Source organism: Staurois parvus, unplaced genomic scaffold (assembly GCF_062004578.1).
Source record: "Staurois parvus isolate SC_StPar_1 unplaced genomic scaffold, SC_StPar_1.0 ptg000172l, whole genome shotgun sequence".
Classification (NCBI taxonomy): domain Eukaryota; kingdom Metazoa; phylum Chordata; class Amphibia; order Anura; family Ranidae; genus Staurois; species Staurois parvus.
In genome coordinates, this window is record NW_028317968.1 from 9,351,430 (window position 1) to 9,375,591 (window position 24,162).

At 43.0% G+C, this 24,162-nt stretch overlaps 1 protein-coding gene across 1 annotated transcript in view; it reads right to left on the minus strand.

The window, feature by feature from the left end:
* The window catches only part of BRIP1 (BRCA1 interacting DNA helicase 1), a 384,399-nt gene extending 372,744 nt beyond the window's left edge, over positions 1–11,655 (minus strand). Inside the window, exon 1 of the mRNA XM_089676644.1 lies at positions 11,618–11,655. The gene's annotated coding sequence lies outside the window, so the exon portion shown is untranslated. The remainder of the gene's footprint in view (positions 1–11,617) is intronic.
* Positions 11,656–24,162: the final 12,507 nt, after the last annotated feature.

Sequence of the window (24,162 nt, forward strand, 5' to 3'; positions counted from 1 at the left end):
GGGCCCTCTGATTCCTCCTGTAATGAATTGTATTTCTAACTGTACTTGTCTGTCCTAAAATACTGTGTAAACTGTTGGCGTAATATAAAACCTGTATAATAATAATAAAAATTCCCATATTCCTATCAGAAACAGGTTACATATTTTTATGCAGGATGTGTACTCATAATATTGCCCCCATAATCCCCATAAATAAAAGTAATTTTACCCATATTCTTATCTAAAAAGGTAAAATGTATTATGTGGGATGTGTATACGCGATATTCCACCTATTTTTCCCATGAGGAAAAATAATTCTATGCATGTCTTATCAGAAATAGGTCATATATAGTCCTTGGAATATGTATCCACAATAATGCACCCATAATCCCCCTGTAGAAAAATAACCATACCTACAGTTGTGTCCAAAATTATTCAACCCCCAATGCTGTAAAGGGGTTTAGGGACTATAGTGTACATTTGGAATTGTATTCAGAATCAAATCCTACAAGGACGTTGTAACTACCCAAATGCAACTAAAATGACATCAATTGTTTATGTAATACAGTAGTAAATGGTTCTTATGTGGTTTCTTCATTGCCACAATTATTCAACCCCTTAAAGACTACCACTCTGAAGAACAGAGGTTCATACAGGTGCTTTCCATCAGGTATTGAAAACACCTGTGGATGTCACCGAGCAGCAATCAAGCATAATAAGCACCAATTAGGCAGCTTTAAAATGACTGTGATACTCAGCTCCTTCTAGACATTTACTGGTGTGGTTACAAACATGGTGAAGGCAAGAGAATGGTCCAGGAAGACAAGAGAAGAGGTGATTTCTCTTCACAGGAAGGGCAATGGCTATAAGAAGATTGCAAAGATGTTAAACATACCAAGAGACACCTTAGGAAGCATCATTCGCAAATTCAAGGCAAAGGGCACTGTTGAAACGCTACCTGGTCGTGGCAGAAAGAAGATGCTGACTTCGACTGCTGTGCGCTACCTGAAGCGTAGAGTGGAGAGAAGTCCCCGTGTGACTGCTGAGGAACTGAGAAAAGATTTGTCAGATGTGGGTACAGAAGTTTCAGCCCAGACAATAAGACGCACACTGCGTAATGAAGGCCTCCGTGCCAGAACTCCCAGGCGTACCCCCTTGCTGTCTCCAAAGAATAAGAAGAGTCGACTGCAGTATGCCAAAAGCCATGTGGACAAACCACAAAAGTTGTGGGATAGTGTTCTGTGGACTGATGAAACAAAATTAGAACTGTTTGGGCCCATGGATCAACGCTATGTTTGGAGGAGGAAGAACAAGGCCTATGATGAAAAGAACACCTTGCCTACTGTGAAGCATGGTGGAGGGTCAATCATGCTTTGGGGCTGTTTTGCTTCTGCAGGTACAGGGAAGCTTCAGCGTGTGCAAGGTACCATGAATTCTCTTCAGTACCAGGAGATATTGGATGGAAACGTGATGCAGTCCGTCACACACCTGAGGCTTGGGAGACGTTGGACCTTTCAACAGGACAATGATCCCAAGCATACCTCCAAGTCCACTAGAGCATGGTTGCAGAGGAAAGGCTGGAACATTTTGGAGTGGCCATCGCAGTCACCAGACTTAAATCCGATTGAGAACCTCTGGTGGGACTTAAAGAAAGCAGTTGCAGTGCGCAAGCCTAAGAATGTGACTGAACTGGAGGCCTTTGCCCATGAAGAATGGGCGAAGATACCCGTAGATCGCTGCAAGACACTTGTGTCAAGCTATGCTTCACGTTTAAAAGCTGTTATAACTGTAAAAGGATGCTGTACTAAGTACTAAGATTGAATGTCACTTGGGGGTTGAATAAAACTGATAATGCTGTGAGCACAGAAAAGACATTTGTGGTTATTTCATTATAACTGTTATGTTATATTTGTCTGACCTACAAGTGCCTCTTTAATGTAAATGTAAGCAAGATGACTGAATGATCAAAAGCAATGTCAAACTGGCCAAAACACTCAATTTCAGTGGGGGTTGAATAATTTTGGACACAACTGTATAATCCTTTCAGAAATAGGTCAAATCTGGTCCTTGGCAAGTGTATTCACAAAAATCTACCCATAATCCCCATGTAGGAATAGAACTATTCTCATATTCTATTCAGAAACAAGTCAAATGTGTTGCTAGGCATGTTTAAACATGATATTCCACCCATAATCCCTATGTAGAGAAAAAAATATATCTATATGCTTAGGAGAAACATGTCAAATATGGTCCTTGGCATGTGTATCTGCAATGAATCACCAATAACCCCCATGTAGAAAAATAACTATTCTCAGAAACAGGTCAAATGTGTTCCTAGGCATGTTTAACCATGATATTCCACCCATAATACCTATGTAGAAAAACAACTACACCTATAAACAGGTTAAATACGGTCCTTGGCATGTGAATCCACAATAATACACCCATAGTCTCCATACAGAAAAAAATAACTATTCTTATCAGAAACAAATCAAATGTGTTCCTAGGCAAGTTAAACCACAATAATACACCCATAGTCTCCATGTAGAAAAATAACTGTTCTCATGTTCTTATCAGAAATGGGTCAAATGTGTTCCTGGGCATGTTTAACCATGATATTCCACCCATAATCCCCATGTAGAAAAATACCTATACCATATTCTTATCAGAAAGGGGTCAAATGTGTTCCTAGGCATGTTTAACCATGATAATCCACCCATAATCGCCATGTAAAAAAAAATAACTATACACATACTGTTATCAGAAACAAATCAAAACTGGTCCTTGGTATGTGTATCCACAATAATCCACTCATAATCCCCAGGTAGAAAAATAGCTATTCTCATATTCTTATCAGAAAAAAGTCAAATGTGTTCCTAGGCATGTTTAACCATTATATTACCCCCATAATCCCCAAGTAGAAAAAATATGGGCATAATTATTTTTCTACATGGGGATTATGGGTGGAATATCATGGTAAACATGTCTAGGAACACATTTGACCCCTTTCTGACAAGAACATGACAATAGCTATTTTTCTACATGGGGATTATGGGTATATTATTGTGGATACACATGCCAAGGGCCATATTTGACCTATTTCTAAAATGATTATGGGTATAGTTATATTTTACATTGAGATTATGGGTGGAATATTGTTTTGTTAACATGCCTAGGAACACATTTGACCCCTTTCTGATAAATAAAAAATATGAAAATAGATATTTTTCTACATGGGGATTATGGGTTTGTTTTGGTGGATACACATGCCAAGGACCATATTTGACCTATTTCTGAAATGATTATGGGTATATATTTTTTTTTCTACATGGGGATTATGAGTAGAATATTGTGGATACATATGCCAAGGACCATAATTGACCTAATTCTAAAATGATTATGGGTTCATTTATACATGGAGATTATATGGGTACAATTACTTTTATTTATGGGGGCAATATCATGTGTACACATGCCTAGGAACACATTCGACCCCTTTCTGATAATAATATGAGAATAGTTATTTTTCTACAAGGGGATTATGGATGGATCATTGCAGATACGCATGCCAAGGACCACATTTACCTGTTTCTCCTAAGAATATGGGAATATGGGTATAGTTATTTTTCTATATGGGGATTATGGGTGGAATATCATGGTTAAATATGCCTAGGAACACATTTGAATTCTTTGCGATAAGGATATGAGATTTGCTATTTTTCTACATGGGGATTATGGGTTTATTATGGTGGATACACATGTCAAGGACCATATTTGAGCTTTTTCTGAAATGATTATGGGTATATTGGGTTTTTTTCTACATGGGGACTATTGTGGATACATATGTCAAGGACCACCTAATTCCAAAATTATTATGAGTTTAGTTATATTTATACATGGAGATTATGGGTAAAATATCATGGCTAAACATTCCTAGGAAAATATTTGACTTGTTTCTGATAAGAATATGAGACTAGCTATTTTTCTACATGGGGATTATGGGTAGATAATTGCAGATACACATACCAAGGACCATATTTGACCAGTTTCTCCCAAGAATATGGGTATAGAAAAATAGATATTGCCATATTCTTATCAGAAACAAGTCAAATGTGTTCCTTGGCATGTTTACCATGATATTCCACCCATATTACCCATGTAGAAAAATAGCTATTCTCGTATTCTTATCAGAAAGGGGTCAAATGGGTTGCTAGGCATGTTTAACCATGATATTCCACCCATAATTCCCATATAGAAAAACAACTATACCTGTATTCTTTGGAGAAACATGTCAAATGTGGTTCTTACCATGTGTATCTGCAATAATACACGTATAGTAGAAAAATATTATCAGAAACAAATCAAATGTGTTCCTAGGCATGTTTAACCACAATATTGCACCCATAACCCTCATGTAGAAAAATAATTATGCCCATAAACTTTTCAGAAATAGGTCAAATACGGTTCTTGCCATGTGTATCCACTATAATACATCCTTAATCCCCATGTAGAAAAACAACTACTCTCACATTATTATCAGAAAGGGGTCAAATGTGTTCCTAGGCATGAGCTCCTTGCCCACCGGACACATCGGCCGTTCTGCCGGATCTCAGGGGCGATCAGTTGCCTACCCACCGAACCCCCCTCCCTCCCACCCTTATAGGCAAAAAAACAGGGGCCACCCACGCCTCCGGCGCTCAGCAGGCCGCAACGGGTCTTGCGGCCTACCCGCTGGAGGCAGCATCTGAAGCCCCGGCCTCAGATTCGGATCGACCACCGCTGCTACTCTCTGGTGAACCGGATCCTGCTAATGAAGTGGGTTCTGTATCAGAAGCACTGCTGCAGTCCCCCGCTCCAGCTTTGCGGGATGCTGAACTCCTGGGTCACTTCAAGTCCATGCTACAGACGGAATTGTCCTCCGTTACTTCCAAGCTGGCAGAACATCTCTCACGAGAAATTAGAGAGCTGGGCAATCGGACGAACGATCTTGAGGATAAAATGGAAGCTGTAGCCAAGGTCATTGAAAGCCAAGAGAAGGATCTATGCGACCCTAAGAAAGAATTGGCGGACACGCTGCTCCAGCTTGAGGATTTCGAAAACTGCTCCCGCCATGGCAACATATGCTTATGGGGTATTCCGGAAACAGTTACAGATCTCACCTCAACCACTACTGCCCTGTTTCAGAAGCTGACTTCCGCCATTCCCATCGATCGACTCAAATTTGACCGCATACACCGTGCATTGGGTCCCAGACGTCCAGAAGGGCCCCCAAGAGACATTAACATCAAATTTACCTATAATCGCACTAAGGAAACCATTCTCTTGGCAGCCAGGAACAACCCAGACTTCAGTTTCCAAGGGCATCGCTACTAGCTCTTCTCAGACTTCTCCCAGATCACTCTTCAGAAGTGTCGCCAGTTGAAGCCCTTCACCTCGGTCCTGGTAAATCACAGAATTAAATACGCATGGGACTTTCCGTTCCGTCTCACCTTCAACCACCAGGGCTGTAGCCACTCTGTTGCCACGCCAGAGGAGGCCCACTAGAATGCCTACACCTTATCCCACCAGGAGGCGCAGTGCGGAGTCTGACACATTCATCTGGATCTTCGGCGGGGCCGCTTCCTCTGGGCCGCCTCTGGGAGAAGGCATCCAACAGGAAGAGTGCCCTTCCTCAGACCCCTCTACAACCAAATCCAACCTGCTCTTGCCCGGGCTGAAGTTCACCATTGAATCCTCTTGACGGGACCGTGAGTTTGGCCTCTTAGGCATTCCCAGTTTTGATAGTGTTCTATGGTTGGGCCTTGCCTGGCTGGCTCCCTTGGGGTTCTCTCTTTGAGTAGGGGGTATCCTCCTGGACTTGAGGTCTGTGGCTTTTTGCCACTGAAGAATGTCACGGGTCCCAGTGACATTGGTTGGGTTCCTGTTAGTGGAACGGGCCATTAGTTCCCTCGGGCTCTAGGAAGGGAACAGCTTTGCTGGGGCGCTGGGGTAGGGGACCATCTGGGCTGTGTTGGTTTGGTTTCATTGCGCCCTGTAGTCATCCCCCAGAGGGGGTTGGACTCCCAAGTCTAGCTGGGTTTCCAAAGAGACAGTTCCGCAGGTGTGACCCACTTACTAATGTTAATAACGTAATGTTATGTTTGTTGCCATTTTGTCCCCTGGGGGCCTATGTTTTTGATGTATCTATTTGCAGTTCTATTTATTCCTTATGTGCTATTGATCGCCCTTGCGTGGACGTGTTTTGTTGCTAAAATCTGGGTTAAACATTTAAAAAGTCAATAAAAACCACTGAAATACAAAAAATTATATTCCACCCATAATCCCCATGTAGAAAAATAGCTATTCTCATATTTTAATCAGAAAGGGGTCAAATGGGTTCCCAGGCAAGTTTAACCATGATAACCCATATAGAAAAATAACTATACCTATATTCTTAGGAGAAACATGTCAAATATGGTCCTTGGCATGTGTATCCACAATAATATACCCATAATCCCCATGTAGATAAATAGCTATTCTCATATTCTTATCAGAAATTGGTCAAATCTTTTTTTGGGATAATAAAAAAAGATGATACTTAAGCTTATATGGACTAATAAAAAAAATGAGAATTAGGCATGAGGTTATGTGTAGGGCAAAAGGGAAGGGGTGATTGGGCTTGCCTAACGTTAGGAATTATTATTTAGTGGTGATTTTATCACGAATAGTAGATTGGAAATTTAACTCATGATGGAAAGGTTAGGTAAATATAGAAGGGACTCTAAGTAAGGCACAGTTAGGGAAGGTTGTTTGGATATCACATAAATTTCGCACATTAGACGTGAATATCAGTTCATTGACAAAGAAAGTTTTAAGTGTTTGGGATAGAATGTACAGTATAAGCAAAAGGGATGGAAATATAATTCAGTTTTGACCCCCCTGGTGGCAACGGAGTATTTCCCCCCAGGGAAGGATATTATCTCTGGGAAACGGATTAAAGATAAAAATGCACGGTTGAAGGACATACTGAATAACGGGAAATTGCACACTTTTCAAGATTTAAAGAAGAAAAAAGATTTATTTATCACATTAGATGAGTGGTGGCATTGCCAATTAGGTCATTTTGTTACAATGCTCCCACAACCACTGAAGATGTGGGAGGATCTGTATCCATTTGAAAAACTGTTGAATGTAGCTTCAGTCTCAAAACAAGTGACCTCCAGGATTTATAAGATCCTTATGGACATGGAAGGAGCAGATCCTCCCCAGTTCTTGAAAAAATGGGAAAAGGAGCTTGGAACAGACTTGAAGGAGCAACAAAAGAATAATATTTAAATTAACACGAGGTGATGAATATGAGCACAGTTGAAATGAACTATAAATGTCTATCGAGATTGTATATTACACCAAGTGTGGCACATAAACAAGTAGATGTTTCACCGTTATGTTGGAGAAATTGTGGTGAAAAGGGAACAATGGCACATATATGGTGGGATTGCCCGAAAATACAGGATATCTGGAAGGGAATAATCCAGCATATTCAGGAAATATGTGGGATTATAGTACAGAAAGATCCGTGGACGTGTTTATTTTATAATTTTGAGCCTTTAGTGAAACTACATAAAAAACAGGATACTTTATCATTTAATTGGTGCAGCTAAGGGCCAAGTTTTGGCAGACTCCGGAGCTACCAAGATTAAATGATTGGATAAACAGAGTGGAAAATATTTATAGGGATGGAGGAGTTATACCACACAGAGGAGGATAAAATGGAAAATTTTAGGAAAACGTGGAGTAGTTGGTTATACTTTAAAACATCTAAAAGATATCTGGAACTGGTCAGGGTTTAGGGGGAAAAGTCTACAGAGAGTTTAACGGGGTACCTGAAAGAGAGAGTGAAGGTGGGAGGGAAGAGATACAGATAGATAATCATGAGAGAGGATAGAGACTAGGAAATAGGATGTGGAAAGGGGTATCGAATGGGGGGAGGGTGGGAGGGAGGATGGGGTAGGGGATAAGGTGAAAAATTGGAATTATGTATATGTGAAGTGTTTGTGCCTTAGGTTCTTTTTGTATTGGAAAATTCAATAAAAGATACAATTAAAAAAAAGGTTTTAGACATGTTTAACCATGATATTCCACCCATAATCCCCATGTAGAAAAATAATTACGCCCATAATCTTTTCAGAAATGGGTGAAATACAGTTTTTGCCATGTGTATCCACAATAATACACCCATAATCTCCATGCAGAAAAATAACTATTCTCATCTTTTTATCACAGAGGGGTTAAATGTGTTCCCAGGCATGTTAAAAAAAACAATATTCCACCCATAATCCTCATGTAGAAAAAAATTATGCTCATAATCTTTTCAGAAATAGGTCAAATACAGTTCTTGCCATGTGTATCCACAATAATACACTCATAATCCCGCTTTAGAAAAATAACTATTCTCACATTTTCTCAGAAACAGGTCAAATGTGTTCCTAGGCATGTTTAACCATGATATTCCACCCATAATCCCCATCTATAAATATAATAATGCCCATAATCTTTTCAGAAATAGGTCAAATATGGTTCTTGCAATGTGTATCTGCAATAATAAATGCATAATCCCCATGTAGAAAAATAGCTATTCTCTTATTCTCATCAGAAACAAATCAAATGTGCCCCTAGGCATGTTTAACCATAATTTTCCTCCCATAATCTCCATGTAAAAAAATAACTATACCTATAATTATTTCAGAAAATAGGTCAAATATGGTCCTTGGCATGTGTATCCACAATAATCCACCCATAATCCCCATGTAGAAAAATAGCTATTCTCATAGTTTTATAAGAAAGGGGTCAAATGTGTTTCTAGACCTGTTTAACCATGACATTCCACCCATAATCCCCATGTAGAAAAATAACTATACCCATAATCTTTTCAGAAATTGAACAAATATGATCCTTGTCATGTGTTTCCACAAAAATGCACCCATAATCCCCATGTAGAAAAAAATATATATATTTTTTTTTATTTAATTATATGCATTTGCTGATTTGAAATAGGTTAAGTTACCATGATATCCCCCCCCCCCCCATAATTCCCATATATAAAAGTAATTTACCCATATTTTTATCTAAAAAGGTGAAATTTAATTTGTATGGGATGTGTAACCATTATATTCCAGCCATGATAACCACATTGTTATCTGAAATGCATAATTTTTTTCCTTGGGGTTTGTAATTTTTAATCTTCATTGTTTAAACATCATTTTCCAGGATCCTATTAAAACAGTTCAAAATGTAGTGCTTTACACATACATTTACTGTATGAAATCAGTAAATCTATTCCTATTAATATTTTGTGTAATGTTTCCATTATTTCTGTATAATTAAGTGTTCTTGCATGGCAAGACCACTTACTGTTATCTCACATATATATTCTTATTATTATAGCTAAATTTACCCCCCTAACTCCTCCCACAGTTTTTAACACTACATAGACAGTAATATACCGAAACGTGCGGATTGTTCCCAATTGGTGTGCTATAACTTTGTGGAACGTTTCGCCGAATGGTTCACAAAATATCGGAGTTTTGTGGTGAATTTGGTCCCATAGGAATGAATGGCGGAATGTTCAAAACTAGAGTGGGAGCTGACAAAACCTTTTCACAGTTACTCCAACCACTCCAACCACACAACAGTTACTCAAGCCAATCCACCCACTCCAGTTGTAGACTACTGGTGGAGGAAAGAACACTTCACACAATTTCCCCAGAAATTGTAGCTTTTCTAGTTTACTATGATGTCATTTTACAACTGTACATATACAGTGAAGAACAGAAGTATTTGAACACCCTGTGATTTTGCAAGTTCTCCCACTTAGAAATCATGGAGGGGTCTGAAATTCACATTGTAGGTGCATTCCCACTCTGAGAGACAGAATTAAAAAAAAAAAATCAGGATATCACATTGTATGATTTTTAAAGAATGTATTTGTCTTGCACTGCTGAACATAAGTATTTGAACACCTGAGAAAATCAGTGTTAATATTTGGTACAGAAGCCTTTGTTTGCAATTACAGAGGTCAAACGTTTCCTGTAGTTCTTGACCAGGTTGGCACACACTGCAACAGGGATTTTTGCCCACTCCTCCACACAGATCTCCTCTAGATCTGTCAGGTTTATATACTGTCATTTGTAAATGCTTTAACTTTCATGTAAACCAATTAATTTTTCACGTATTGGGATTTTTTTTTTTTGCAGACACATAGCAGAATACATTTTGGCCTAAATTTATGAGGAAATTCGATTTGTTTTCTATTTTTTTTTACTGGGCATGCTTAACCTCCCTGGCGGTATGATTATTTCAGATTTTTGGTGCTGAAAGCAGTACCATTATTTTGCATGGAAATTTGGCATTTTATATTGTAGGCCTGTAATTCTTAGGAATAACTCACTGAAATCTGTCCTAACAAGTCTAGTAAACATCCCGGGTAGGATAAAACTTGAAACACGAAATCATAAATTATAATGTAATAAATAATCATAAAAAATAATAATATAATAATAAATTTAATTCAATAATATAATCAAACCAAAAACACTGAAATTTGAAATATAGCGCCAAGTTCGCACATCACTGAGCAAAGTCACAAATTGTTTTCAGTGTCTGATGATGAATTTCCCCACAAATCATTATCACTCAATTCTGCAAGTGGTTCTGATTTACTATCGCTGTTCTCTAGCTGGTCTAAAACCACTTTTGACCTAAAGGGACGCTTTTTGGACACCATGGACATTTCTCAGTTTCCAGGTAGAAAGAACAGTAAAAATGCAGGCAGGGCACAGGACAAAGCACTCGGGACAAAATGTATGTGAAATGGTTTGATACAGTAATGTTTTACTACGTGATTTTAGTGTATTTAGTGAATGTCACTTTTTGTCAGTTTCAAATTTCCCGCCGTTCCGTCCCCATACGTCCCGACGCTTGCAAGGGACGGAACAAAGATGACAGATGCCGGCATCCGCAAGATTACATTGCCGGGGACGCTGCAGGAGGGACAAGGTAAGTGATCGAGGGATCGCGGAGCAGCGCCGCATGGTATTCCTGAGTGTATCTCGGGGTTACCGCTTGTGGTACTGAAACTTTACCCCGAGCTACACTCGGGAATACCTCCAGGGAGGTTATTAGCAAACAGTCAAAAAAAATTTTTTTTCTCAAAATTGGCAGTTTTTTTTTCAATAAATAAAAAATGCACAAGCAATCAAATACCACCGAAAGAAAGCTCTATTCGTGGGCAAAAAAGGATGTAAATCATGCGCGTTGCATGACCGCTCAATTGTCAGTTAAAAGAACACAGCACCATAATGCAAAAAATGGCCTGGTCAGGAAGGGGGGTAAATCCTCCGGAGGGTAAGTGGATAAGGCAGAGTAATGCATTACAAAGCCATTGGATATGAATGGCACTACACTGTATTAGTATGTCTGCTCGCAATACATAGACGTGAAGGGGCCCTTTAAGGAGACCTGTATGGGATATGACGCCTCTCCACATAAAGTGATTCGGTTTATTATTTACACAAGCAGGCTGGACGCTGCTCCTGACAGTTAACCCTAGGAGTACCGGTGTCATACCTACCACGACTGGTACTATATCCCCCGTGCTTACCAGCTTACATCCGGAAACCGCACAGCACAATTCTTCCCGGGTCTATTCCGCCCCGCCTTCCTTCCCGCTCGCAGCCAATAGAACGTACGTCTGCCATTGCCCAATCGTCGTGTACCCATTCATGGCTCGATGTGCAGTGTGGGAGACGAGCGGTGATTGGTCGGCGGGGGTTCTTGGCGGAGATAACAGGCTGATGTTTCTTTTATGTTGTAGATGTAATGTTTTGTACGTTTTTGTGGTTCAGATCGATTCTATTCGTGTAATTATTTTATTAATAATAAATTATTTTATTTTATCAATATAAATAACAGGAAACAAACAGCAGATAGCAATAGAAGGGGGATAGGTACAGTCCTTATCAGGGGCGGACTGACAACTCATGGGGCCCCCGGGCAATAGGGGATCATGGGGCCCCTGTGTCCTTGCCCAAACTCAAAAAAGCCTATGAAAAAGGTACCAGGGGCATCTCATGTGGCCCCCTACTAACCCTGAGCCCTTGGGCAGTGCCCGAATTTCCAAATGGTTAGTTCAGTCCGCCCTTGGTCCTTACAGTGTATCTGGGGTACAACTCCTTACAGTGTATATGGGGTACAATCAGGGGCGGACTGACAACTCATGGGGCCCCCGGGCAATAGGGGATCATGGGGCCCCTGTGTCCTTGCCCAAACTAAAAAAAGCCAGTGAAAAAGGTACCAAGGGCATCTCATGTGGCCCCTTACTAACCCCGGGCCCTCGGGCAGTGCCCGAATTTCCAAATGCTCAGTCCGCCCCTGGTCCTTACAGTGTATATGGGGTACAATCAGGGGCGGACTGACAACTCATGGGGCTCCCGAGCAATAGGGGATCATGGGGCCCCTGTGTCCTTGCCCACACTCAAAGCATACCCAAAAAAGCCTATAAAAGGTACCAGGGGCATTTCATGGGGCCCCCTACTGACCCTGGGCCCTCGGATGGTCAGTCCACCCCTGGGTACAATCATATGTAGAGAAGATAGTCATGGAGGGAGATTTACTGGACTCAGAATGCGGTGCAGCTGTGGTAGCCAATCAGCTTCTAACTTCAGCTTGTTTAGTTCCCGCCAGCTGTCGCAGAACTGCAAGTCCCATGAAGCATTGAAAGGCTGACAGTTACAAGCATGACTCCCAACGGGCAGAGGTATAATGGGACTTGTAGTTCTGCAAGAGCTGGAGGGCCGCCAGTTTGACACCCCTGATTAAAGCAAAGCTTCACCAAAAAGGGGAAGTTCCATTTTAAGGCCTCATCCCCCAGCTCTCCATTAAGGACTGGCATCTTTGGGGAGCAGGAGAAGGAGGGGGTACCCAAATTTGAGAGGTACCCGCTCCCACTTCTGATGCGATCACCCTAGGGCCCCAGGGGTAGGCAACCTGTGGCTCTCTAGCTGTTGTGGAACTACATTTCCCATGAAGCATTGCAAAGATTACAAAACTGACAGTTACAGCTATGACTTGCAGAGGCATGATGGAACTTGTAGTCCTGCGGCTCTCAGGTTGCCTACACCACGGGATCGAGGGACAGGGCCTAGGCGATCAGAAGCAGAAGTTGTCCTCCCTCCCAGAATACAGGACCATTCACAAGGTGCAGTGCTACTTGCACTTGTGCAATGGGCACCGGGCTGCGAAGCAAATTCACTTTTTAGAACATGTTACATGTTCCACCCGTTTTTAGGGTGTAACATGTAACATGTTCCCATAGCCATCGCCCCCTCCCTGTGACAGATATTACAAGGAGAAGTCTCCCTGTACTATCTGTCAAATTTGAAAATAGAGCGGCAGTGTGGGGCTCCACTCACAGGGCCGCCTCATTCATTCAACCCTGGCAGAACATCCACACTAAAAATCGTAAACGACGCAGTTGTGCGCTGGAGCGAATATGGCGCAAAACCAGATCCCCTTGAGTTTCTCCCTCTACAAATCCGCCTTCCTCGCCTACACCTCCTCCCTCCATGCCACCAAACAAGCCTACTTCGTAACCCTCATCAACACCCTCTCCACCTGTCCTCGCTGGCTCTTCTCCACTTTCAACTCCCTACTCTCTCCCCTCCCCACCCCCACCCAGTACCTCACTCACCGCCCACGAGATTGCCAATCACTTCCAAAATAAGATCGATGCAATCCATAAGAATATTGCCAATGCTCAACCTACCTCCCCACCTAGCCTCCCTCCCACTATAAGCCCATCAACTCTCCCCTCATCTGACCTCACAACCGCCCTTCCCCCCACCACACCTAACATCCCACACACCGCTCCTTCAGCCCTTCTACCACTGAAGAGGTCACTAAGGTCTTCTCAGAAGCCCACCTCACCACTTGCCCCCTTGACCCTGTCCCCTCACAACTCCTCCGGTCACCCTCCTCCTCCATCCTACGCTCCCTCACCCACATCTTCAATCTCTCCACTGGCGCATTCCCCTCCCCCCTAAAGCACGCACACATCACTCCCATACTCAAAAAACCCTCCCTGGACCCCACCGACCTGAACAACCTTAGACCCATCTCCCTGCTGCCATTTACTTCCAAGCTCCTTGAGCGCTTAATCTACAATCGCCTAAGCTCCCACCTCACTGACAACAACCTCCGTCCCCTACACTCCACCGAAACCGCCCTACTCAAAATCACTAATGACCTGCTAACCGCCAAAGCTAATGGCCACTACTCAGTCCTCCTACTCCTCAAACTTTCCGCGGCCTTCAACACAGTTGACCATCCCCTCTTTCTTAATAAACTACACTCCCTTGGCATCAGAGACTCCGCTCTCTCCTGGCTCTCCTCCTATCTATCCCAATGCTCCTTCAGCGATACCTATAACGCTACCACCTCCCCCTCTCTCCCCCTCTCTGTTGGGGTCCCCCAAGGCTCTGTCCTCGGGCCCCTTCTCTTCTCCATCTACACCTTCTCCCTCGGCAAACTGATACACTCCCACGGCTTCAACTACCACCTCTACGCTGATGAAATGCAAATTTACCACTCCACCCCTCATCTCACCCCCTCAGTCTCTGCCCGTATCACCCACCTACTGAACGACATATCAGACTGGATGTCGCTCCATTTCCTCAAATTGAACCTTTCCAAAACCGAGCTCCTAATTTTCCCCCCAGCCCGTGCCCCCCCCCCCCACCCACTCTCTCCATCACGACCAACAATGCCACCATCAGTCCCACCCCACAAGCCAAAGTCCTAGGTGTCACTCTTGACTCAAACCTGTCCTTCCAACCCCATGTCCAATCATTGGCAAAGTCATGCAGGCTCCACCTCCACAACATCTCCAAAATATGTACGTTCCTAACCCCAGACACTACTAAACAACCCGTTCACTCCCTCATTATTTCACGACTTGACTACTGCAACTCCCTCCTCACCGGCCTATCCCAACACAGGCTATCCCCACTTCAATCTATCCTGAACTCAGAGGCCAGACTCATCCACCTCACCAACCGCTCCGCTTCTGCCACCCACCTCTGTCATTCCCTCCACTGGCTTCCGATTGCCCAACGCATTAAATCCAAACTACTAACACTGGCATACAAAGCCATTCATAACGCTGCCCCAAACTACCTCACCGACCTGATACCCAAATACCGCCCAACCCATAATCTTCGCTCCTCACAAGACCTCCTACTCTCTAGCTCCCTGGTCTCCACCTCCCACGCCCAACTGCAGGACTTCTCCAGGACTTCCCCCATCCTCTAGAACTCACTACCCCAATCCATCAGACTGTCACCTTCCCTCCTCACCTTTAGGCGCACCCTGAAAACCCATCTCTTCAGGGAAGCCTACCCCACCCTTACCTAACAGCCGATCTACACTCTACACTCCCCCTACCACTCCATCCCCCACAGCCACTTCCTCCTGTACCACTATCCCCTCCTAGATTGTAATCTCGAAAGAGTAGGGCCCTCGTGTTTTGTTACTGTATTGTCTCATGTACTGTCCCCCACTATAATGTACAGCACTGAGCAAACCTTTTGGCGCTATATAAATAATGTATAATAATAATAATAATTCAAGGACTTCTGTGAATTAATGAACTGCAAGTCCCGACATCCTTTTTCAATGACCTACCATGGTGCTGTGGAGCGCCGTGGTAGTTCATTGAAGCTTCCTGCCAGAATATCTGCTTCCTCGCACATCCTGTACGGCAAGCAGATATCCTGACAGGTCTGCAGGAGACCTGCATGGCATCAGCAATCTACTGATCTCTAGTGCAATGCTTTCCAGCATTCTGCAGCCGCAAAAATGCAAAAAAATGTGCATTTATTATTTTTGTCCAAAAGGCGAACTTATCCTTTTAAAGTTGAGGACACTGTGGGATCAAGGGACAGGTGAGTGGCTGTTTTTCTTTTAAGTCAGCAGCTACAGTTTTAGTAGCTGCTGACTTTTATTTTTTTACATTTTGATTGGAGCTCCGCTTTAAACTTTGACAATAATACCCTGTTCAAGTGTGGACTCAGTCAAGTGGATCAGCCTGCTCAGCAGGGGGATCTGTCTGCTGAGCAGGCAGATGAAAGGTCCGTGTATGCTCTGCTTCTGCAGAGAGGACACAGACACAGCCCACTGTTCTCTATGGGGCAGATGGATGTACAGTATCTCCCAGAAGTGAGTACACCCCTCACATTTTTGAAAATATTTTATTCTATCTGTTCATGTGACAACACTGAAGAAATGACACTTTGCTACAATGTAAAGTAGTGAGTGTACAGCTTGTATAACAGTGTAAATTTGCTGTCCCCTCAAAATAACTCAACACACAGCCATTAATGTCTAAACAGCTGGCAACAAAAGTGAGTACACCCTTAAGTGAAAATGTCCAAACTCGGCCCAAAGTGTCAATACTTTGTCTGGCCACCATTACTTTCCAGCACTGCCTTATCCCTCTTGGGCATGGAGTTCACCAGAGCTTCACAGGTTGCCACTGGAGTCCTCTTCCACTCCTCCATGATGACATCACAGAGCTGGTGGATGTTAGAGTCCTTGTGCTCTTCCACCTTTCCGTATGAGGATGCTCCACAGATACTCAATAGGGTTTAGGTATAGAGACATGCTTGGCCAGTCCATCACCTTTACCCTCAGCTTCTTTAGCAACGCAGTGGTCATCTTGAAGATGTGTTTGGGGTTGTTATCATGTTGGAATACTGCCCTGTGGCCCAGTCTCCGAAGGGAGGGGATCATGCTCTGCTTCAGTATGTCACAGTACATGTTGGCATTTATGGTTCCCTCAATGAACTGTAGCTCCCCAGTGCTGGCAACACTCATGCAGCTCCAGATCATGACACTCCCACCACCATGCTTGACTGTAGGCAGGATACACTTGTCTTTGTACTCCTCACCTGGTTGCCACCATACATGCTTGACACCATCTGAACCAAATACATTTATCTTGGTCTCATCCGACCACAGGACATGGTTCCAGTAATCCATGTCCTTAGTCTACTTGTCTTCAGCAAACTGTGGGCTTTCTTGTGCATCATCTTTAGAAGAGGCTTCCTTCTGGGATGACAGCCATGCAGACCAATTTGATGCAGTGTGTGGCGAATGGTCTGAGCACTAACAAGCTGACCCCCCACCCCTTTAACCTCTGCATCAATGCAGGCAGCACTCATACGTCTATTTCCCAAAGACAACCTCTAGATATGACGCTGAGCACACGCACTCAACTTCTTTGGTCAACCATGGCAAGGCCTGTTCTGAGTGGAACCTGTCCTGTTAAACCGCTGTATGGTCTTGGCCACCGTGCTGCAGCTCAGTTTCAGGGTCTTGGCAATCTTCACATAGATTAGGCTATCTTTATGTAGAGCAACAATTCTTTTTTTCAGATCCTCAGAGAGTTCTTTGCCACGAGGTGCCATGTTGAACTTCCAGTGACCAGTATGAGAGCGATAACACCAAATTTAACACACCTGCTCCCCATTCACACCTGAGACCTTGTAACACTAACGAGTCACATGACGTCGGGGAGGAAAAATGGCTAATTGGGCCCAATTTGGACATTTTCACTTAGGGGTGTACTCACTTTTGTTGCCAGCGGTTTAGATATTAATGGCTGTGTGTTGAGTTTTTTTGAGGGGACAGCAAATTTACACTGTTATACAAGCTGTACACTGACTACTTTACATTGTAGCAAAGAGTCATTTCTTCAGTGTTGTCACATGAGCAGATAAAATAAAATATTTACAAAAATTTGAGGGGTGTACTCACTTCTGTGAGATATTGTAAATGGACCACCTGTCATCCGATCAAATGTCTGTTTACATCTGCCTCCCCATAAAGAACAATGGGTGGTTCTATTAGGTTCACCTTAAAATGAACAGCCGCTCATGTGAAAGGGGCCTAACACCTAGCTGCTGATTGGCTTCTCTGCAGAGCTGCACCAGATTTTTCACTCTCCAGTTTTTAAACAATTCTCATGGAGTTATATCTTATCTTCCATTCTGGTGTAGTTCAGTGGTTGAAAAGAAAAACTCTTTATATACTATTACTTTTAACGTATGGAAGAGGAAAAGGTGTTTTTTTTTCATTCAATGACAGAAAATTCCTGTGTAAAAACACAAGCTTGGGTTATATAATAAACATTCACATTCGCACGTACAGTACATGTGCATAAACCTTCTTCCACATTTCTTGCATTGTGTCATTTGTATGTATGCATAATATTGAAGTACTGTCCAGCAATGCAGATTTTTTTTATTTACTGATCTATATGCATTGCAAATTTACGCACCTGTATGTACAGGCCCATGAAAAAAAAGGAGCTGCATTTAGATCAGTAAAAAAAAAAATGCCTGAATACCTAAAAACATGGCTTTTTTTACATGTGGACAAGAGGCCTAAAAAAAGTGAAATAGGAAGTGCCTTTGCTTATCTACTTTTGAAAATGCTAGTTGAGTGGCAAGGCCTGGTTTTAGTAAGTCGTCAGACCTGGAGCAGGTATCCATTTCAGGAATATTAAAGAAAAGTAATGTCCTAATTTTCGTGTTTAATCTGGGTCATTGACTCAAGTATTGAAGGATCTGAATGACAACCAGTTAAATAGGGTGGCCAGACATCCCCAGTTTCCGGGGAAAATCCCATTTTTGGTCACCATATTATATATCTAGTAACCATTTGAAATATGGCGTCCTTGGTCCAGGGAGGATGGTTTGAATACTGCATTGAAACTTCTGCTTCATTCACTGCCTGCAGGAATAGGAGAAGGAAGGGGAGGGGTACGTGCATTACCTGGCTTTCATTTCGTCAATACCTGCTTCTTTTGGTCTGCAGGCATTTAGTGTCCCTTCATGCCTCCCAGCTTGTGCAGATGAGGTGAGCAGGAGGTGTGGAGGTACAGACAAGGAGATGCCACCTGGCCTTCATACACAGTTGCTGGTAAGTAAGCATGACCTGGATGAGTGGGGGCAGAATGGACCATGAACTGCATACAGGACCACCAGCGGCTGTCTGTGTAAGCCAGATGTTGACTGAAGAAATCATGTTTTTTATTGTGTGTGCAGGATTAGGCATGGATGGGACAAGAAAAGGGGGGTAGCCAGAGAGCTCTAAACTCTGCATTACTATTGCTAACCCCTGCACCCTCTGTTACTTACTACTCTCCTCGAAACTCTGCAATAGATACCACTGACCCTGAAATCTGTGTTACATACTACTCACCTCCAAACTTTGTGTTACTTATGCAAGAACACTACATTACTTTCTCCTGACCCTTGCACTCTGTGTTATTACTGATCTTTGAATCTTTGTTACTTACTACCTGAGTCCTACACGCTGCTTTACTTACTTGTAAATGGATTAGAACTAGCTAGTTAGGTGCTGCCCCAGACAGGAGGGCTGGGGTTAACTTAGTTCCCAGGTTTTTAATTTGGAGGTATCTTTGGGTCCAACTCACCTCTCCTGTGAATATAAAAAGGGACAGTGGTCCAGAGCCGGAGAGGTTTTGGAGAAAGAAGAAGGTTCCCCAAAGTTCACCTGGAGGAGTTCAAGAGCTTTGCAACTGGTCCCTCGCCCATGTTCCCTAAGCGACTGAAATGTGAAATCCATCCAACCTGGGGTTCACCCTGAGGACACTAGCTACTTCACCCCCTTCCAGCCCAGGCCACTTTTCAGCTTTCAACGCTGTCACACTTTGAGTGACAAGTACTCAGTCATGCAACACTGTACCCACATGAAATTTTCATCATTTTTTTATACAGATAAAGCTTTCTTTTGGTGGTATTTAATCACCACTAGCTTTTTTTTTCTATACAAATTAAAAAAATACAGAATGTTTTGAAAAAAAAAAACTTTTTTCTTAGTTTTTGTTATAACATTTTGCAAATACATAATCTTTCTTCATTTAGGCCAACGTGCATTCTTCTACATTTGTTGGGTAAAAATAACCCAAAACAGTTTATTTTAATTAGTCTGTGTGAACGTTATAGAGTCTACAAACTATGGGATATATATTTGAATATTGATCAGTTGAGACCCTTAAATGCCCTAGCATGGTATGACGTATGCTGGTATGGGATATAGCGGTGATGAGGATGTTGATATGAGGTATGGTGGTGATCAGGACACTAGTATGGGCAGGGCCGGTGCTTCCACTAGGCCAGGGGTAGGCAGCCTGCGGCTCTCTAGCTGTTTTGGAACTACATTTCCCATTAGGCATTGCAACATTACAAAACTGACAGTTACAGCCATGACTTGCAGAGGCATGATGGAACTTGTAGTCCTGCAACAGCTGGAGAGCCGTAGGTTGCCTACCCCTGCACTAGGCAAACTGGTGGCCTCCTAGGGTGCACTGCCACCTAAGGGCGCCTGGGCGCAGCACAGGCTGGCACTCTCTCTGTATGGGACGCTGCCATATCATGAATGCTCTTCCAGCTGAGGGGAGAGATGGCAGAGAGGAGGAGATTACAGAGACAGTGAAAGATGCCCTGGGGCCAGTGTAGCAGCTGAGCTGCCACTCCTTCTATTGTTCCTCTCAGACTCAGTCCCTACTGCAAACCAGATGGCGGCTATGGATCACTGTGGAGTTCCAGCCCTTCTCTTCCCATTCATCAGTGGCGGCGGAGCTTCGCCTGCGGAGGAAGTAATATCTGACTCTGATGTCTCGTGTCTGTGTGAGTGTAACCTGGCCAACTGTCCATCACATGTGCAATGTGTCAGTGAGTGATGACATCATCACAATCCCATAGCCTGCTCTTCTAGTGCCTGCTGATCTGTGTCAGTGTTGGTGGTGGTGTGTGTCGGATCTGTCACTGTGTGGGATCGCTCAGCTCAGGTGTTCTTTGTGTGTGTGTGGGCTGGGCTGTCTGCTGTCTCAGCATTTTATCTCCCTTCATTGCCTAGATCAGGGGTGCACTGACCATTTGGAAACGTGGGCACTGCCGGAGGGCCCGGGGTCAGTAGGGGGCCCCATGAGATGCCCCTGGTACCTTTTCATAGGCTTTTTGGGCCCCATGATCCCCTATTGCCCGGGGGCCCCATCAGTTGTCAGTCCGCCCCTGGCCTGAATCCATCATCCTGCACTCACTGCAACTGTCACCCTGCCACTGTCAGCCACAGATATAGTCCATCTATATGGACACTGATTTTTTCTTTAATATTGGTGCTGGTGGCATCTTATGGCACTTATTTTTGTAAATTAAAAGAAATGTAGCAGTTTCATGTTTTGCTGATTCAATATTTTCTACTGTTTAAATTTTTTTTTTTTTGTAAGGGGGGGGGGGTGCACAAGTAGCTGGTCTTGCCTAGGGCACAAAATAGTCTAGCGCCAGCCCTGGGTATGGGGTATGACGGTGATGTTAGTGATCAGGATGCTGGTATGGCGTATGTTGGTGATCAGGACGCTGGTATGGCGTATGTTGGTGATCAGGACGCTGATATGGCGTATGTTGGTGATCAGGATGCTGGTATGGTGTATGTTGGTGATCAGGATGCTAGTATGGCATATGTTAGTGATCAGGATGCTGGTATGGTGTATGTTGGTGATCAGGATGCTGGTATGGGATATGGCGGTGATCAAGATGCTGATATGGGATATGACAGTGATTAGGATGTTGGTATGGGATATGACAGTGATTAGGATGCTGGTATGGCGGTGTTATTGTGAGCACTGATGACATTGGGACAGGTGCTGGCTGCATTGTTTATTACTACAGCACTGGGACAGGCTGGCTCTGCAGTCTGTGAATATACATGCATGCTGACGTACACTCACTGGCTGCAGCAACAGTTCTCTCTGCTCGCACAACTGATCTGTGTGAGAGCAGAGAGAACCGATCATAACTATCGGTTTGGCAAGTTTACAATTTGATTGGACAAAGCAATCACATGGTAAAACACCATGTGATCACCCAGACACAGCGGGAATGTGGTCTGCTGTGTCCAGATGGCACACAGATCACCGGGCTCCCAGGGGTGTGCTCTGTGAGCCACCGATGTGGACTGACATACAGGTACCTAAGCCCACATCAGCCCTGCTTCCCATCCGCCATTTATAGGCTGTTAAAAATACACTGTGCTATTTGTAAAAATAATTTTTTTAATGCAATTGCCATTCTGTATTTTTTTTCTGTCTTCCATGAAGCCTGGCTGAAACACTCCCAGTGTTTACATTACTATGTCCTGGCGTATTGCCCGGACATGGGCTACAGCAAAGTGACCACGCAGTCCTCTTCTTTGAGCACAACTAAAGTGATAATCTATTTAGGTGTCCTCAAAGGAGGCATAGTGGCCATTTTGTTGAAGCCCAGAGTATGAGATAAAAAGGGGCTACAGCAGTGTGAGAACCTTGGAGGGATGTGATATGTAACTGGAGAGTCTCTGCTGTGAGGAGAGAGAGCATTGCGAAAATACAACTTTTGATTCAAGAAGCAAATTCACTCCTATGATGTTAGGGGCAAGCGCTCAATGACTGCCGTGTCCTGGAAATACAATCATGGAAAAAATATTGGCACCCCTGCATTGCTCTCAGATAATGCACCACTTCGCCCAGAAAAGTGTTGCATTTACAAATGTTTGGGCATTCTCATATTTATTTCTTTTGTTTGTGTTAGAAACAAAAAGCCAAATCTGACATTTTCCATGCAAAAAACCCCAAATGGACTGGACAAAATTATTGGCACCCTCAATTTAATATTTGGTACCACATCCCTTGAAAAAAATAACTGAAATCAATCACTTCCTGTAACCATCAATGAGTTTCTTACACCTCTCTACTGGAATTTTGGACTACTTTTCTTTTGCCAATTGCTCCAGGTCTCTCAGATTGGAAGGGTTCATTTTTCCAACTTCTGTTTTGAGATCTCTCCATAGGTGCTCTATGGGATTGAGATCTGGACTCATTGCTGGCCAGTTCAGTACTCTCCAATGCTTTATCTTTCCGGGTGCTTTTTGACGTGTACTTTGGGTCATTGTCCTGCTGTAGCTAATGACCTCTAACGGAGACCCAACTTTCTGATACTGGGCCCTATACTGCACCCCAGAATTCTTTGGTAGTCTTCAGATTTCCTATTGCCAATCACAAGGTCAAGACATCCAGTTTCTGAAGCAGCAAAACATCAGTGAATTTCCACCATGTTTGACTGAAGGGACTAATTGAATATAGGAGTGAAACCACTGCGCTATTTCAATAATGAGAGAGAGGAAGAAAAAAAAAAACACAAAAACGCACACAAGCAGAAAGGAAAATGAAAATAGTGTGATGATAGTGGCTGCTGCTAACATCAAATTGTGTTCCCACAATAGTAAAGCAAATTAAAAATAAATATCAATAAATCACTTATTTATTTTTAATTTGACTGTAGGGACTGCATTCTTTTCAGGCCTCACTGCTTTTTCTGAAAACAGTAGAATGATGGGCTTTATCAAAAAGCTGTAATTTTGTTTCGTCTGTCCACAGCACATTCACCCAAAAGGATTTCGGCTTCCTCAGGTAAGTTTTGGCAAACTTCAGTCTGGCTTTTTTTTGTTTCGGTGTCAGCACTGGAGTCCTCTTGGGTCTCCTACCATAGCATCCCATTTTTATTCAGATGGCAATGTATATTGCAAGCTGACAAAGTTATACCCTGTGCCTGAAGGTCAGTTTGAATTTGTCTGGAAGTTGATCAAGGTTCTTTATCCGCCATTCCAACAATCCTTCATTGCAATCTTTGATCAATTTTTCTCTTTTGTCCACATCCAGAGAGGTTACCTGTAAACTTCATGGCAATGTTGCGTACAGTGGACACAAGAACAGTAAGATCTTTGGAGATTGACTTTTAACCTTGAGATTGTTCATGCTTTTCCACAATTTTTGTTCTCAAATCTTCAGACAATTCTGTGCTGTTCTTTCTTCTCTCCATGTGGCATACACACACAACAAAAAGAGTAAATTTTTCACCATTTTAACTAGTTGGCGCTGTGATTTCTATAACAATATAGCAGCTGTTAATTGATATAGGTGGGTTTAACTACAAATTACAGGAGCATCACAAACGTGGAATGCAATTATTTCTTACAATTTTGAGAAGGTGCCAATAATTTTGTCCAGTCCATTTTTGAAGTTTTGCA